General features: G+C 45.6%; 1 protein-coding gene across 7 annotated transcripts in view; it reads right to left on the reverse strand.

Moving 5' to 3' along the window:
- The window catches only part of ptprq (protein tyrosine phosphatase receptor type Q), a 62854-nt gene extending 49185 nt beyond the window's left edge, over window positions 1-13669 (reverse strand). For 3 of the 7 annotated variants that reach the window (XR_009768648.1, XM_061678248.1, XM_061678246.1), the window contains exons 1-4: window positions 13295-13669; window positions 10439-10626; window positions 2065-2204; window positions 145-1989 (exon numbers count right to left, since the gene is read on the reverse strand). The gene's annotated coding sequence lies outside the window, so the exon portion shown is untranslated. Of the gene's footprint in view, window positions 1-144; window positions 1990-2064; window positions 2205-10438; window positions 10627-10722; window positions 11763-13294 lie in introns of those variants that run through there. The other 4 variants (XM_061678244.1, XM_061678242.1, XM_061678243.1 and 1 more) reach the window with 4 other exon arrangements.
- Between the last annotated feature and the right edge of the window lie 919 nt (window positions 13670-14588).

The raw sequence follows: 14588 nt of genomic DNA on the forward strand, positions 1-14588 counted from the left end.
AACTCAATCTGTCAGGCGCTGACAGCGGGTGCTTAGCAACTAACAGGTGAGCGTGGAATGTGACGCAAACGTGTATATTGAAGAAATACTATTTTGTGTTTTACAGAAATGACATCATCAAGTGGTGCTCGATTGATGTCCCACCTTGTAGTCGTCCATCTGTCCTGGTGGGGGTTCCAAACACGGAGCTTGCCACTTGCCCCGCCAGCGCCAATTTCCGTGGTGCCTAGCGGGACTGGAGACGAGACAACATAGTGACAGCATCAACGCTCACTTTGAATTTGAGGGTTTCTTATTGAACCAGAAGAATGGAGCTAAATTTAGCACGTTTCAGATCCACTATCCATCCATCCGTTTTCTATCACTGGAGCCCATCTCAGCTGACTTTGGGCGACAGGCGGAATCCACCACGGACTGGTCGCCAGCCAATGGCAGGGAACATAAAGTGGCTCTAAAAAGTCTCCGCAACCCTGCGCAAATGGCAGGTTTTTGTAATATAAAAAAATGAGATCAAGATAAATAATATTAAAACGTTTTCCACCATGGCTGATAACCTGTGCAACAAATTTTTTTCTGTATCATTTTGACTGGGGAAGTAAATATAAACAACTGAGATAATGTGGTTGCACACGCGTGCACACCATCTTATACTGTAACTACGATGTGGCTGTGTTCAGAATTAACCAATCACATGCAAACGCATGTTAAGTGGGTGTCAGCACACACTTGCCACCATTTAAAGCACCTCTGATTAACCACACAAAACAATTTCAGATGTTCTAGTACATGCTTCCTGAGATTGTGTTTGTTTGTTTTTTATGCTTTCTGGCAAAAGCCTTTTTGCTCACACTGACTGCTATTTCAATTGTTCTTAATTCTTTATACCTTGTGTGCGCTGCTACCACTTTGCTTCAGTGTTGGTATGGTGTTCTTTGGGTGAGGTGCAGTGTTGAGTTCATGACAAATCTTTTTGGAATCGTGACCAAAACCTTCAATGTTGACGTCATTGGACCATAACACATTTTACCACATTTTGAAACATTGAGAGATTGCAAACATTATTTGTTACCAAGCCACAGTTTAAAATAAATTGAACAACAGTTTATCAAATTGTTTTCCGTATTTCAAAACTAGTTACTTCCTGTCAGCCTCCAGGCCTCCTATCAGAGCAGAGAATGAGCCATTGCCAGACCTGGAGATGTTGGCCATCACAACCCTAACCCTAATTCACTTAATACCAACATACAGACCAAAACCTAGCTGTCCAAAGCCTGTGGTGAAAACAGTGAAGAAGTGGACCAATGAAGAAAAGTTAAAACTTGAAGGTAGTCTTTGAAACTTGAACTGGCAGCCTAGATAAATATACGGACTTTGTCACATGTGTGTGTACCAAAAAAGACTTTTTGCACGTTCAACAACAACAAACTGTGGTTCACTGCCAAACTTCAACAACTTCGACAGGCTAAAGAGCACGCCTATCGAAGTGGGAATAGAGCCCTTTGTAATTGCGCTACAAACCAGCTGACGAAAGTGATTAACATCGCGAAGAGAAAAATATGCCGAAAAGCTGGAAAAACAGTTTACCGCTAACGACTCTAAGTCAGTCTCGTGTGTATTACAGTCACTACCAACTACAAGCAACCATCAGTCTCCTCTTCAGGAGGTAAAATGCATGCTCTATTTGGTTAACGTCCAGTGATTGACTTGGCCAGTCTAAGACCTTCCACTTTTTCCCCTGCTCCGCCAGCCACAAGTAGATCTTGCAGTCAGGACGCCATGGAAAGGCACCAACAGGCTCCACACACCCCTGCAAAAATTGCATTTTACTGTAGTTCTCCTTCAAAAACCCTGCAAAGTTCCTACTAGGCGGTTTCTTGCTGTTTTGCAGGTCACCGTAAAGCCGTCCGGCCTTTGCGTCGAAGGAAAGCAGGGGAACACAAGGTCAAACACCACTGGGTTTAAAGATTGCTCACAGGTCAGTGAGACCACCTGAGGAAGAGCAAAAAGTCACTCCAGTGCTGGAAATAACTCAAATAGTGAAGTGAATAAAAACAATAACCTTACCTGGAAGAAGCTTGCAAGCAACCACAGATGCTCATTAGAAGCCAGTTCATCTCACAGATCAAACTTGAAATCCTCAGGGACACTCAACTGAATGTGTGTGTGGATGTGTTTGTGTGTGTGTGTGTGTGTGTGTCAGCAGGCTGAAAGAGAAACCCCAAAACAGCAGTGTGTAAACATCTGAAATGGGCAACAGAAAGTCCCAAGCTTAACTACTATTTGTGTCAATGGAGCATCGACCAGAGCCAAGAAGTCACAGTCCAAGAAGGCTGCATGATGATATGTATGTGTTAAAGTGAGTGCGTGTGAGAGAGTTTAGCCCATTTTGTTCTGGCATCTATGTTGGGATAAGAGCACTTTGCCAAGACAACTTAGGGGCACTCCACAATCGTGCCCCTGAGGGCAGGAGAGGAGGGAAGATGTAAGTGAAGCATCCCAAAACAAGGTACATGAATACAGATTTTTTTTCAACATCATAACTGGTTTTCAAACTGTGAGACACCCCATACATGACATACATGATCTGAACAAACTTGCTTATTATTTGAATAAGCAAGTTTGTTCAGATGATCAACAGCACACCACACGCAACAATATGTATCGTAGTACCAAGACGGAACTTTGAGAGGAATGCGGTGGATAAAAAGAATGAGTAGTGAGAGAAAAACCAATAGAAGTCAGAATAGAAGGCAAACAATCATACATATTGAACATGTTTAAAACTTATGACTGTTCGCCTGACCATTTTTCAAGGAGATCTGAGATACAAAATGCAAAAACAACAACAATGAACACACCGCTCATCACAGGAGAATTTTTCAGGATAATCTTTAAATTCCTGCCTTTGCTTACTTGAAGGTAGGTATGTATGCAGTGGTTAATAGGTTACGTTTTCCATTACAATCATGAATATTGTTTATATACAGGATGTATTTGTTTAACATTTACATTTGTCAATCCAACCTTTCTCCAACCAAATTGGGTAGTGAAAAAAAAACCCTAACACTTTTAACACACTCCACACCACAGAAAAATCACTCAGGATGGTCTTTTTGTGAAATCCGATAAGCGTGCCTTTGCTGACTTAGAGCATAAGGGAGGGGGGGGAAAGCTAAAATTTGGCCCCACTCTCTGTATATACAGGTATGTACCCCCCTTGAGATGTATGTGAGCATGTTTGTTAGAAGAGCCATCATTTTTGCATACACTACTCACCAAGTACACAGAGTTGGAACTGTTACTAAAATCTGTGAAATGTGAGCTGAGGTGGTTTTTGACAGGGATGCCGGGTGTGGCGGGCCCACTCGGTCATGAAGAATGACGAGAATGTGATAGGGAGAGAAATCGCGGCCCTGCATACAAGCGAGCCTGACGGCAAGTTGTGTTATTGAAAAGGGACTCCCACAAAGGCAGTAACCTCTCGGACACAAACAGTACATATGCTGACTAAGGTTGTTTTCCCAAAGAGACTGTAGGCACCAAAATGTAAGAAACTTAAATGCTTACGATGCTGGATTTACACTACGGAGTTCAAGTGATACTATTCCTATATTTTGTTCTCAAATGTCACAGTTGGATATGCATCATGACAGTGTAAATAGGGGGGGGGGGGGGGGGGGGGGGGGGAAATGCATCGAAGCAGATATCTTGGGATTAGAAGCAGGCCTCTTCCAGATATGGATACAATTTCAATACGTAAAGAATATCTCCTAATGTGAGTGCAGAATTAAAAAGCCCACATTAAAAACAGCAACTGCAAATCTAAACAACAGCAAAAGTCCATTTAATATGGTATCTGTATATGATATATTTGAGGTGTGTTGATTATTAAATAAGCAAAACAGAGCCAAGCAAACTAAATGGTATATAACATTTAATGTTTGTATTATTTTCGAAATATTGTTTAATTAAGTGCTGTTACAGCCCACTCTTGATTCTTGTAGCATTTTTAAGTGCAGTTTGGCCGATTTGTTTCATTAATTAGTGTAAACAACCCATATTCAACGTGTCCCTTGAAATTGACTTGGAAATAGATGGAATAACGGCGTTAAATCTGAATTGGGCACTTGGGTAAAGTAATAAATCAGACAAAAACACATTTAAAGCTTTTATTGACCTATTCTGGTGCGTCAGTACACCCTGTCCCCTATTTTGAGTTAATCCTGTGAGGTTTTCTGTCCATAATATGGCTTCTGGCCGTCCGCACTTCTCCCCGGGTGTCGCTGGGCAAAGACGAATATGGCCTTTAAATGGCCGCCGTGTAGGTAGGTCATGTATTGGTGAGTCGTATAGGCGTTGGCTATGTTGGCCTCACCAGGTTGGTATAGCAAGTGCAGTGGCAGTGTCATGCGCCTTCCGGTCATCATTTTGAAATGGGACACTCCTGAGGACTCGTGTGGGGTGGCCCTGATGGCCATCAATGTCAACGGGAATTTCACGTCAGCGTCTCTGTGATTAGAGGTTAAAAAAAATTTCAAGAAACTCACCACCACGTGATTAGCGGGTTCAACCTGCCCCGATGATATTGGGTGATAGCTGATGTGCAATTCAGACTTGATGCCATGGAGCCGCCACAGTTCTTGTACCACCTCGCTGGTTAAGTGGGTTCCCCTGTCTGAGTTGATCCGAGAGGGCAACCCATATCTGGAGAACACGTAGCTCATCAGCAGATAGGCGGTAGTTTGTGCCATGTCGTTTGGTGCAGGCAAGCATTCTATCCATTTGGTGAATGCGCATGTGACTGTGAGGAAGTATTCATTTCCTCCTGTGGACTTGACCATCGCTTCCACCCAGTCAATCTGTAGGTCAGACCACAGGACTGCGACTCCACTTTGTTGGAGAGGTGCTCTGTGGTTGGGTTTCGCTGGGTGAAATTGGCAGCATATCAGGCAGCCTTTGATGTAGCTGCTACATCTTTGTGCATGTGCGGCCAGTATACTGCTGGGTGCAGGGCCGTGGTTGTTGCTTTGACGTTGCGTTGTCCTGCACAAGGTGCGTCGTGGGCGTAGGTCAGCATCACCCCCATTGGCCCGAGGGACCACAAACCTGGGCAGGGAGTGGTCCCTGGGGACATAAACAAGCCTTTGACTAGACGCAGCTTGTCCCATATTAGCCACAAGTCTGCAAGGTTTGGTCAGCGGTTATGTCGTCAGCAGAGACTGGGTTTGCGTCGGAGTCGGAGAGCCAATCGGAGAGCTTTTCAAGTGCCGGGTCACCGGATTGTTGGGTGGTCAAGTCAAATTGGTTGTGCAGGAAGGTAACCGGATGGTGGTTCGTGTCAATGGTCACCGTTTTGGCCTCCAATATAGTTGAAGAAATGTTTGATGTCCCAGACCGTGGAGAGTAGGGTCTTTTCGCAGTCCGAGGATTTAAGCTCGGGACCGTTTAGTGTTTTGCTCGCGTAGGCGACGACGCACTGATCACCATTGTCCCTTTAGGAGGGAGATTTTGGCTCCGGCGGCAGTAAGTTGGGACAGTATGTGATCGATTTCCGCCAGATGGGCATCCAGTGAGGGGCTCCTCATCATGATGTGATCGACGTAGATGAGGTTGCCCCTGGCTGCAGGGTCGGGACAGGCCTTGTTGAGGAAAATGTTGAATTCAGCAGGTGAGTTGGCGTAGCCAAATGGACACCTGGGGTATGTGTATTGTTTGTTGGCAAAAGTGAAAGCCAATTTGTGCGGGATCCACCGGAATGGTCCAAAAGCCGGAGGCTACGTCGATAGTGGTGAAAATTTTAGCTTCACGCACTTTAGGAAGTTTTTGTTTGAGCTGGGCCATTTGAGTGTTTAATTTTCGATAGTCGATGGTGGGTTGCCATTTACCGTTTGGTTTTAGACCTGGCCAGAGAGGTGCCGAGTAGGTGCTATTGCAAAGCCGAATGATGCCATTGTCTAGCATAGCGTCGATTGTTTCTTGTACCGGCTTGTAGGAGACGAGTGGAATTTTATACTGTCACATGAAAGTGGGCGGCGCATTTGGAAGGGTCGGAATGTGTGCAAGTCGGTCAGGCCGCAGTCGAGTGAGTCTTTAGCTTTTTTTTGTTTGGTTAGCACTTCCCGCGAAGTCTGTCATTCGTCCTCGGAAATTAGGGCGTCAGCATCCTCTAGGATCCATTGCATGTGGGTTTCAAAGTATGGTTTAGGGAGTAGGCGACTATCACACGGTGTTTCCGGTGCTGGCAAGTTGGTTTCGCGATGAGTTTAAGGGAGTGGTTGAAGTCGAGGGAGACGCGCTTTCGGGAGCAGCTGGGATTGTACTGAGCGTATGGATCACCAGGTGTTGGTCTGTAGCCAGATCCAGTCTGATGATGTCAACACCCTCAGTAGGACCCACTGGAGAGAGCAATGTGTCGCAAAGGAACAGTGAGTTGGACTCCACCAGAGCTAGGTAATGGGAAGCGGTCTAGTGGAAGGTGACCAATCCCGGGGACCGTGAGATTGAAGTCATGGAAGTCGGAGTGAATCAAGAGACCAAGCCTAGTGGATCTGGCGATGTGAATGTCGTTCCTTGTGTGGTTGTGAATCAGCAGGACGGTTGTTCGGGAAGCGTCTAGGAGGGGTGTGGCATGCAGCGACAAACCCAGGTCATCAAACTCCGGTGAAGGCTGAAAGAACGCATGTTACGTTGGTTTTGGTGGTTACGACTTGGTTAGTGCACGCGACCAGTCGAATAGGGAAGTTGATAGTTGATGCTTTTACTATAACTTTGTCTTCCCTCAAAACTTCACAAGCGTCGGGGATGGTTTAACTTAAGGTTTAACGGTTGGACAACGCGGTTGGTAGCACCGCCATTAGTGTGTGACCACAAAACATTGTTAAACATTGTTAAAAGCAAGGTGGCGCCTACCAGTGTGGTCGCCTCGGTAACGCGCTCTCTAGTATTGTCTTTGTTTTTGTGTTTTTCGTCCGTCTTTGGAGACCTTACATGAATCACTTACACAAGGGGAGACCTGCTAACCATCAAGGAGGCTACTCCGGACTTTCTGTCACCCATTTTAGAATATCCGCTCAGTTTCTTCCCCAAGTTACTCACCGGAGCGGCGTCCGCGGTTTTCGGCGCATAGAGACGGAAGTGGCGCCACAGTGGGAAGCGAGCCGGCATTCAGGTGAAACTCCGCAACAGAGGACACAGATTGGCGTTCCCGTCGATCCACCTTGCGAATGTACGCTCCCTACCCAACAAAATGGACGAGCTTCATCTTCTGTTAAAGACCAGCAAAGACTTTGGACGTTCCGCGGCCATGTGCTTCACGGAGACCTGGCTTTGCGACGCTGTATCCGATGGCGCCGTCATGCTTCCCGGCTTCAACATTCATCGAGCGGACCGCGACATGGAATCATCGGGGAAAACAAAGGGCGGCGGGATATGCCTCCATATCAACGAAAAACGGTGTACGGACGTCACGGTGCTCAGCACACACTGCAGCCCGCATTTGGAGTCGCTATTCTTAAACTGTAAACCATTCTACTCGCCATGTGAGTTTGCATCGTTCATACTGGCTGGAGTCTATATTACGCCTCAAGCTAACACGAACGCCGCATTGCTAACGCTCGCCGAACAAGTCAACGAAATTGAATAAAAACACCCGGACTCACCCCTCATTATTCTCGGGGACTTTAGCAAAGCTAAACTCAACCACGAACTCCCTAAATACAAGCAGCACATCGACTGTCCTACCAGGGAAAATAATACTTTAGACCACTGCTACACTACGGTAAAAAACGCATACCGTGCTATACCTCGTACAGCCCTGGGCTCGTCTGATCACTGCTTAATTCACTTAATACCGACGTACAGGCAAGAACTTCAATGTGCGAAGCCTACAGTGAAAACAGTCAAAAAGTGGACCAATGAAGCCAAGATGGAACTTCAAAGCTGTTTAGACTGCACAGACTGGAGTGTCTTTGAAAATTCAGCTGGCAGCCTGGATGAATATAAGGACACTGTCACATCCTATATCAGTTTCTGTGAAGAGGTTTGTGTACCAACAAAATCATTTTGCACATTCAACAACAACAAGCCGTGGTTCACTGCTAAACTTAAGCAGCTTCGCCAAGCTAAGGGGGATGCATATTAGAGCGGGGACAGGGTCCTGTATAATCGAGCTAGAAACCAGCTGACTAAAGAAATTAACATTGCAAAGAGGATCTATGCAGCAAAGTTGAAAAAACAGTTTAGCGCAAACGACTCTAAATCAGTCTGGCATGCATTCCAATCGCTGACTAATTACAAGCGACGATCCCCCCCAAGCTGAGAACAATAGCACACTAGCCAACGACTTGAATACCTTCTACTGCAGATTTGAAAAGGACAGTTTCACACCACACACCCACCCAGCCGCACCCGCGACCACAAGCACACCTCTGACTTCTGCGTTAACCATCCATGAACAGGATGTGAGACGCACGGTCAAACAACAGAAGATTAACAAAGCGGCAGGCCCGGACCATGTGTCCCCATCCTGCCTCAAAGTCTGCGCGGACCAGCTCGCTCCAGTCTTCACTCAGATCTTCAATAGATATTTGGAAATGTGCGAAGTTCCATCCTGTTTCAAACCAAGCGAACAGGTCTGCGGATGATGCAGTCAACATGGGACTGCACTTCATCCTAGAACACCTCGACAGTGCAGGGACCTACGCGAGAATCCTGTTCGTGGACTTCAGCTCAGCGTTCAACACCATCATCCTTGAACTCCTTTCAACCAAGCTTCTCCAGCTCAGCGTCTCACCTGCCATCTGCCAGTGGATTTACAGCTTTCTGACGGGCAGGACACAGCAGGTCAGGCTGGGGGAGGCCACCTCATCCACACGCAGCATCAGCACTGGGGCGCCCCAAGGTTGTGTCCTCTCTCCGCTGCTCTTCTCTCTCTACACGAACGACTGCCCCTCAGCGAACCCGACTGTCAAACTCCTGAAGTTTGCAGATGACACCACTGTCATCGGCCTCATCAAGGACGGTGACGAGTCTGCATATCGACAGGAAGCGGAGCGGCTGGAGCTGTGGTGCGGCCGACACAACCTGGAGCTGGACACGCTCAAGACTGTAGAGATGATCGTGGACTTCAGGAGGCATCCTTCGCCACAGCTGCCCCTCACGTTGTCCAGCTGCCTTGTGTCAACCGTCGAGACCTTCAAGTTCCTGGGAATTACAATCTCTCAGGACCTGAAGTGGGCGACCAACATCAACTCCGTCCTCAAAAAGGCCCAGCAGAGGATGTACTTCCTGCGGCTTCTGAGAAAGCACGGCCTGCCACCGGAGCTGCTGAGACAGTTCTACACAGCGGTCATCGAATCAGTCCTGTGTTCTTCCATCACAGTGTGGTTTGGTGCTGCTACAAAAAAGGACAAACTCCGACTGCAACGGACAATCAAAACTGCTGAAAGGATTGTCGGTACCCCCCTACCCACCATTGAGGACTTGTACACTGCCAGAACTAAGACAAGGGCGTGCAAAATCCTCTCGGACCCTCCGCACCCCGGTCACCAGCTCTTCCAGCTCCTTCCCTCAGGTAGGCGCTACCGATCAATGCAAACTAGAACTAGTAGACATTCCAACAGCTTCTTCCCTCTTGCGATCAACTTCTTAAACACCTAACCTATAATTCCATTACAACAAGCTGGCAATTTTTTGACTTGAGTTTGTTGTCACATTTCTGTGGGGCCAATTATGTATTACTCGTGCACTCACTGTAGTTGTCTCGCCATGCTGCACCATTTGCTTATACTGGCCACTCATGCCAGAATAGCATCTGCTCCATTTGCACACTGATTGAGGAGTATCTGTAACATTTGCACAACCAACATTGTCCCAGATGATCGCACTACTCGTCACTTTAAACCGCATACACTCCTTGAAGTCTCAGCGCCCTTTGCACAATGGTCATTGCACCGGACTATTGCAATATTACTCATTAAAACTGCTCTAAGTGCTAGAGGACATTGCATCTTTTTGCACAATTGTTTTTTGTCAATGTCTTTATGTCTCTAAAGTGTTTTGTAAAAAAAAAAAACTGTTGTACTAGAGCGGCTCCAACTACCGGAGACAAATTCCTTGAGTGTTTAGGACATACTTGGCAAATAAAGATGATTCTGATTCTGATTCTGATAATAGTGTCAACTTGAACGGCCAGTCGGATAAGTACATCCGCGCCAACATAAGGGGACTACAGGGGACTCGGCGATGTCATTAATGGGGGTGTCGTTACTTGAAGGAGTGCGGCCAACTGTTTTGATTATCGGGTTTAACACCGCCAGAACGTGGGTGTCAGTCACACGCGTGTTGTACATAGGTCCCTCTAATTCCATCTGTGGTGGTGCGTTTGTAAAGAAGACGCCTGAGTCTTGTGCTCTAGAGCAGAGATAATTGTAGCTCACACCTGACATGGGTTAACTCATCCTCTTGGTCCCGGAGCTGCTGCTGGAGGCGGGACATCTGTGTCTTGAGCCCATACGACTGTTCCATCTCTTTGGAGCGTTCCGCTTTGAGTGTGTCGGTGTGTTCAGTGAGCTGCTCAATGTCACCAGAAGCTTGCCGCAGCAGAATAGTTGCTCGCTGATGTTCGGCCTGTAATTCAAGCACTTGGTCATTAGATGGTCGATGAACAATCTCGGCATAAGCGGGTGGGCAATCTCGGCATAAGTGTCTTGTAGTTATACTGACCTCCGGAAGTTAATTTGCTCGAGGTAGGGGCTTGGGTTGGTTTATCATCGTCATAGTCTAATCTGTCGCTGTCATTAGGCAGCAACTGTGCAGCCTCAGCCGCAGCAGTGAGGTCGACTAGCCGAGCCTCCGCATCATCGTATTGCATTTCAACGTCAAGGAGGCGGGCTTCAGTCAAGTTTAAGCGCGCAGTGGTGTCTTTTAATTGTGCAGTAAACTGGACTTGTTTATGCTGTTCAGCTTCCAGTCTGCGTTTCACCAGAGCGTCCTCGCAGTCACTCCATTTGATTTGGGCCACCAAGTTCAACACCATGCAGTCAAGAGTTTGTGCGAGATTTTTTACCTCTCAAGGTTTTGTGCTCGGCGTCATTCATAAGTTGTGCGATGTTATCATTGAGGACTTCAAGGCCAGCATTTTTGACGGACTCTGCATAGCCCGGGACAAGTTCCTTAATTAAATTGCTCACAAGCTCTTCCAGTGTGTCAAGATTGTCGTATTGACTGGGACTTTCTGGAAGTTCCACCATGATTTGCGTTGCGCGTGCAGTAGCTTGTACTAGGTACGCAACTAACTTGTTTGTAATGAAGACTCGTTTAGAGAATTGCGTCGAGTTTGGAATAGAGGCACAATATAGGCAATGTGCATATGTGTTAAACACTTAAATTGTGTTCGCATATTAGTGTGAGGGTTGCTCACGTACTTTAATGGTGTTTGAGAATGTTCATAGAAGCAGTGATCGAGTAGCACAAAAGTGTTGATGGCGTCCAGTGACGCGTGTACAATTTATTTGATTGAATTAAATTGCTGCGTGAGAGTTGGCAATTCAATTGGTGATTTAAAATAGTGGATGAATCAGCTTGTTGACTAAATTTTAAACTAATTTAACCAATTAATTTATTTATTTCTTCGGGTAAAAGTCAAATGTACTTATGATTAGACTTAAATTAATTGATTGCTTGTATGGCTAGTACGCGTGTAGCTTATAGGCCAAGTGAAGAGGCATCAAAACAAGAAGCGATTTAAAGAAAGAAAAATTCCCCCCAAAGTTTCTTTTCAAAACAAAATAAAAAAAATAACATAAAATAAATAAATTAATGAATTAAAAAAAAATAATAATAATGAAATGAAATCCTCCAAAATAATTCTAAAAGAAAAGTTTTCAAAAAAAAATGTTTTTGGGAAAAATTTAAATCAAATCAAGTTTTCCTTTGAAAAAAATTAAAACCAGAGTGATTAAAACAGCAAAGCAATTAATTAATAACCACCACTTTGTAAAAGAAGTCCATTGCTTAACTGTGGTTACTGAGCGGTTGTCAGTTTAATTCGACAGGTGTTGTGCTCGTTTACTGACGGAAGGTGGCGGTGTTGCTGTATAGCAGTGCCGCCGCTTTCCGGCGGAGAAGCTTCTGCTACTGATCACGCCACAAAGGAAGAAACCAAGGTGGCAACGTCACGATGACGTCGCGTCTCTCCAAGAAGGAAGACGAATTACGAAGCCTTGAGTCTATAAATGACCAAATGGCGTTCAGTAAGAGACTTGTGATTTTAACAAAAAGCAAAATGGCGACTGTCGTGGGTGCCACGTGTGTATTTGTTTTTTTTTTCCACACAAAGAGCTAGCACTCTAGCTCAGAGTTCTACTGTCGTGTAACGGTATTGTTGGTATAGAACACGTTCTCGTGACCAGTTACTTCAACCTCCTATTTACACCGCAAAACTCAGAATAAAATTCCCAAAACCACAACGGGCATATAGCTGGTCTGGTTAGCAACTCCAGAGCATAGAAGGAAGAAGACGAGGACTGTGCGAACGCTCAGGATTCATGACCTGTCCGCGATCGTCGAAGGCCTTTTAAACAGAACTTTACATAGGGAATCTCCCCACAGTTCAAAGCATGCAGCGCATAAAACGGATATCCAAATAAAATTGGCAATGCAACACACTAGTTTCACGAGGGATAACCTTTGTTTCTCTCGTTAATAAGTGCGCGGACCTTGGTCGCTATGGTAACGGAATGTGCTCACACATAGACAACATAGCCACAATCTAGATAGCAGGGGACGTGTCTAAACATGACCCTGCCAAGATTGTGGCTGCCGTCTTGGTTTATTACAATCTATTGTGGGGTTTGTGGGTTTGGGTTAGGACAAAACTTAGTATCGCCTCACACGGGGCACCATTCTGTAGCGTTTATGGGATTGGCAAGAATTGTGCTTCATTTAGAAGGAAACGATGAGTTGGAAGTGGCGCCTGTGTCACTTCCAGGTTATCGTGATTTTAAATCACAGCGTTATAAATCAAGATATTTGATATATATGAGGGGCACCATGTCATATTTTTACAAGTTTAACTTGAGGCAAAATGACGACACACCTTTATAATCAGTCTCTTATCGGAAGGTGGCTACAGCTTAGAAACTTTGAGTTCTAGACTTTTTAGAGGTTTCGTTCCGAACCCAAACACACACATAATCAATACAAGTGGTGAATTTCATAAAAAATTGTATAATAAAAAGGGGTTTCTACAGGATAAAACACAGACAAACACAAAACAAACAAGGTACAGACGAACATTGGTGAAGGAAGGGATTTGTGATGTGAGATGAGCAGAATGGGCATGTAGTGAATGCGTATAGCTGAGGACTCCTGGCCGGTCCGGTCCGCACCGGGAACAGGTGGATCCGACGGAAGGGACGAAAAAAGGGAGGAGAAGCAGGAAGCCAACGAGTTCTCAGGCAGGACGTCTATCGGGTGTCTCTGTTTACCAGACGCTCCCTCAGAATGAGTTCGGGCCCCGAAGCAAGGTGGCTCGGAGCGCTTGCAGGAAGCTGCAGCCGGGGATCATCCGATGTGTCCTTGCCACCTCGGGTGAGATGGGCGTTCTGCCTGGCCCGGTCGTCGGTGAGTTGGTCGGGGTGAGACCAAAGGAAGACTTCTCCACCAAAACTCCCAAATGCTTTTTTTTTTTCTGATCCCAGCTCTGGCCCCTTTTATGGCTAGAGCGGGTCAAAAAGCGGGGGGGGTGTTAACCCACCGGTTACCCCCACCCTTCGCCTTTTCTACCACCTTCGCGAACATCAAGGGGCTGGACTGCCTTTTGGCGTTATTTTTCCATTTTAGGATTATTTTGTGGTTTAAACCCAGTGGAATAAAATATTAATTATTGGATTTAAGATAACGAGACCATTTCTTCACCCTGCATTGGTCCACGCTCATCCTCTTTCATATCTGTAATGAATGTTTCAAATGTTATGTGGTATGGTGAACATTACATCTTGTTCAGTTAACAACATATTCGACATTAGACATTCAAGCTTGCAGCAACACAGTCACTAGTGGGGTTCATGTAAATTGAGTTTCGCTGGATGCAGAGCTTCGCATTCGCTAACAGTATTAGCTTCTGATAAGCGGCACATATTTGATTACCCGGTCAAGTTGTTGAGGTTTTTTTGTGTTTGGTGGTGTGTCCATGTTCTACATACACAGTCTAGTCCATGAAGTGCTGCCTCCATGGGTGAAAATGATTTTATTGTCTTTATTGGCATTCATTTCCCCCCCACATGCACTAGGTTGCACCTGACCGCCCCGGCAATAACATTTTCACTCACTATCGGCCCGGCAATAAGTGAGGTGGGATGTCCAGTAGCTCACTTGCGTGAAACAGGACTACCCTCTCGAAAACAGGCTAATTTCAGCAAGAAAGATATAGGGTGTATAAACTTGTAATTCATGATCATTGGAATATTTTGACGAAAGCATTTCACAAACATGTTACTAAGACACCTGATAACTGTTTTAAATTGTGAAAAAAACACATCATAGGTATCCTTAAACAACTCTAATGTGGTAATTTGACACAGGCACAC

The sequence above is a fragment of the Phycodurus eques genome, chromosome 5 (genome assembly GCF_024500275.1).
Source record: "Phycodurus eques isolate BA_2022a chromosome 5, UOR_Pequ_1.1, whole genome shotgun sequence".
NCBI lineage: Eukaryota > Metazoa > Chordata > Actinopteri > Syngnathiformes > Syngnathidae > Phycodurus > Phycodurus eques.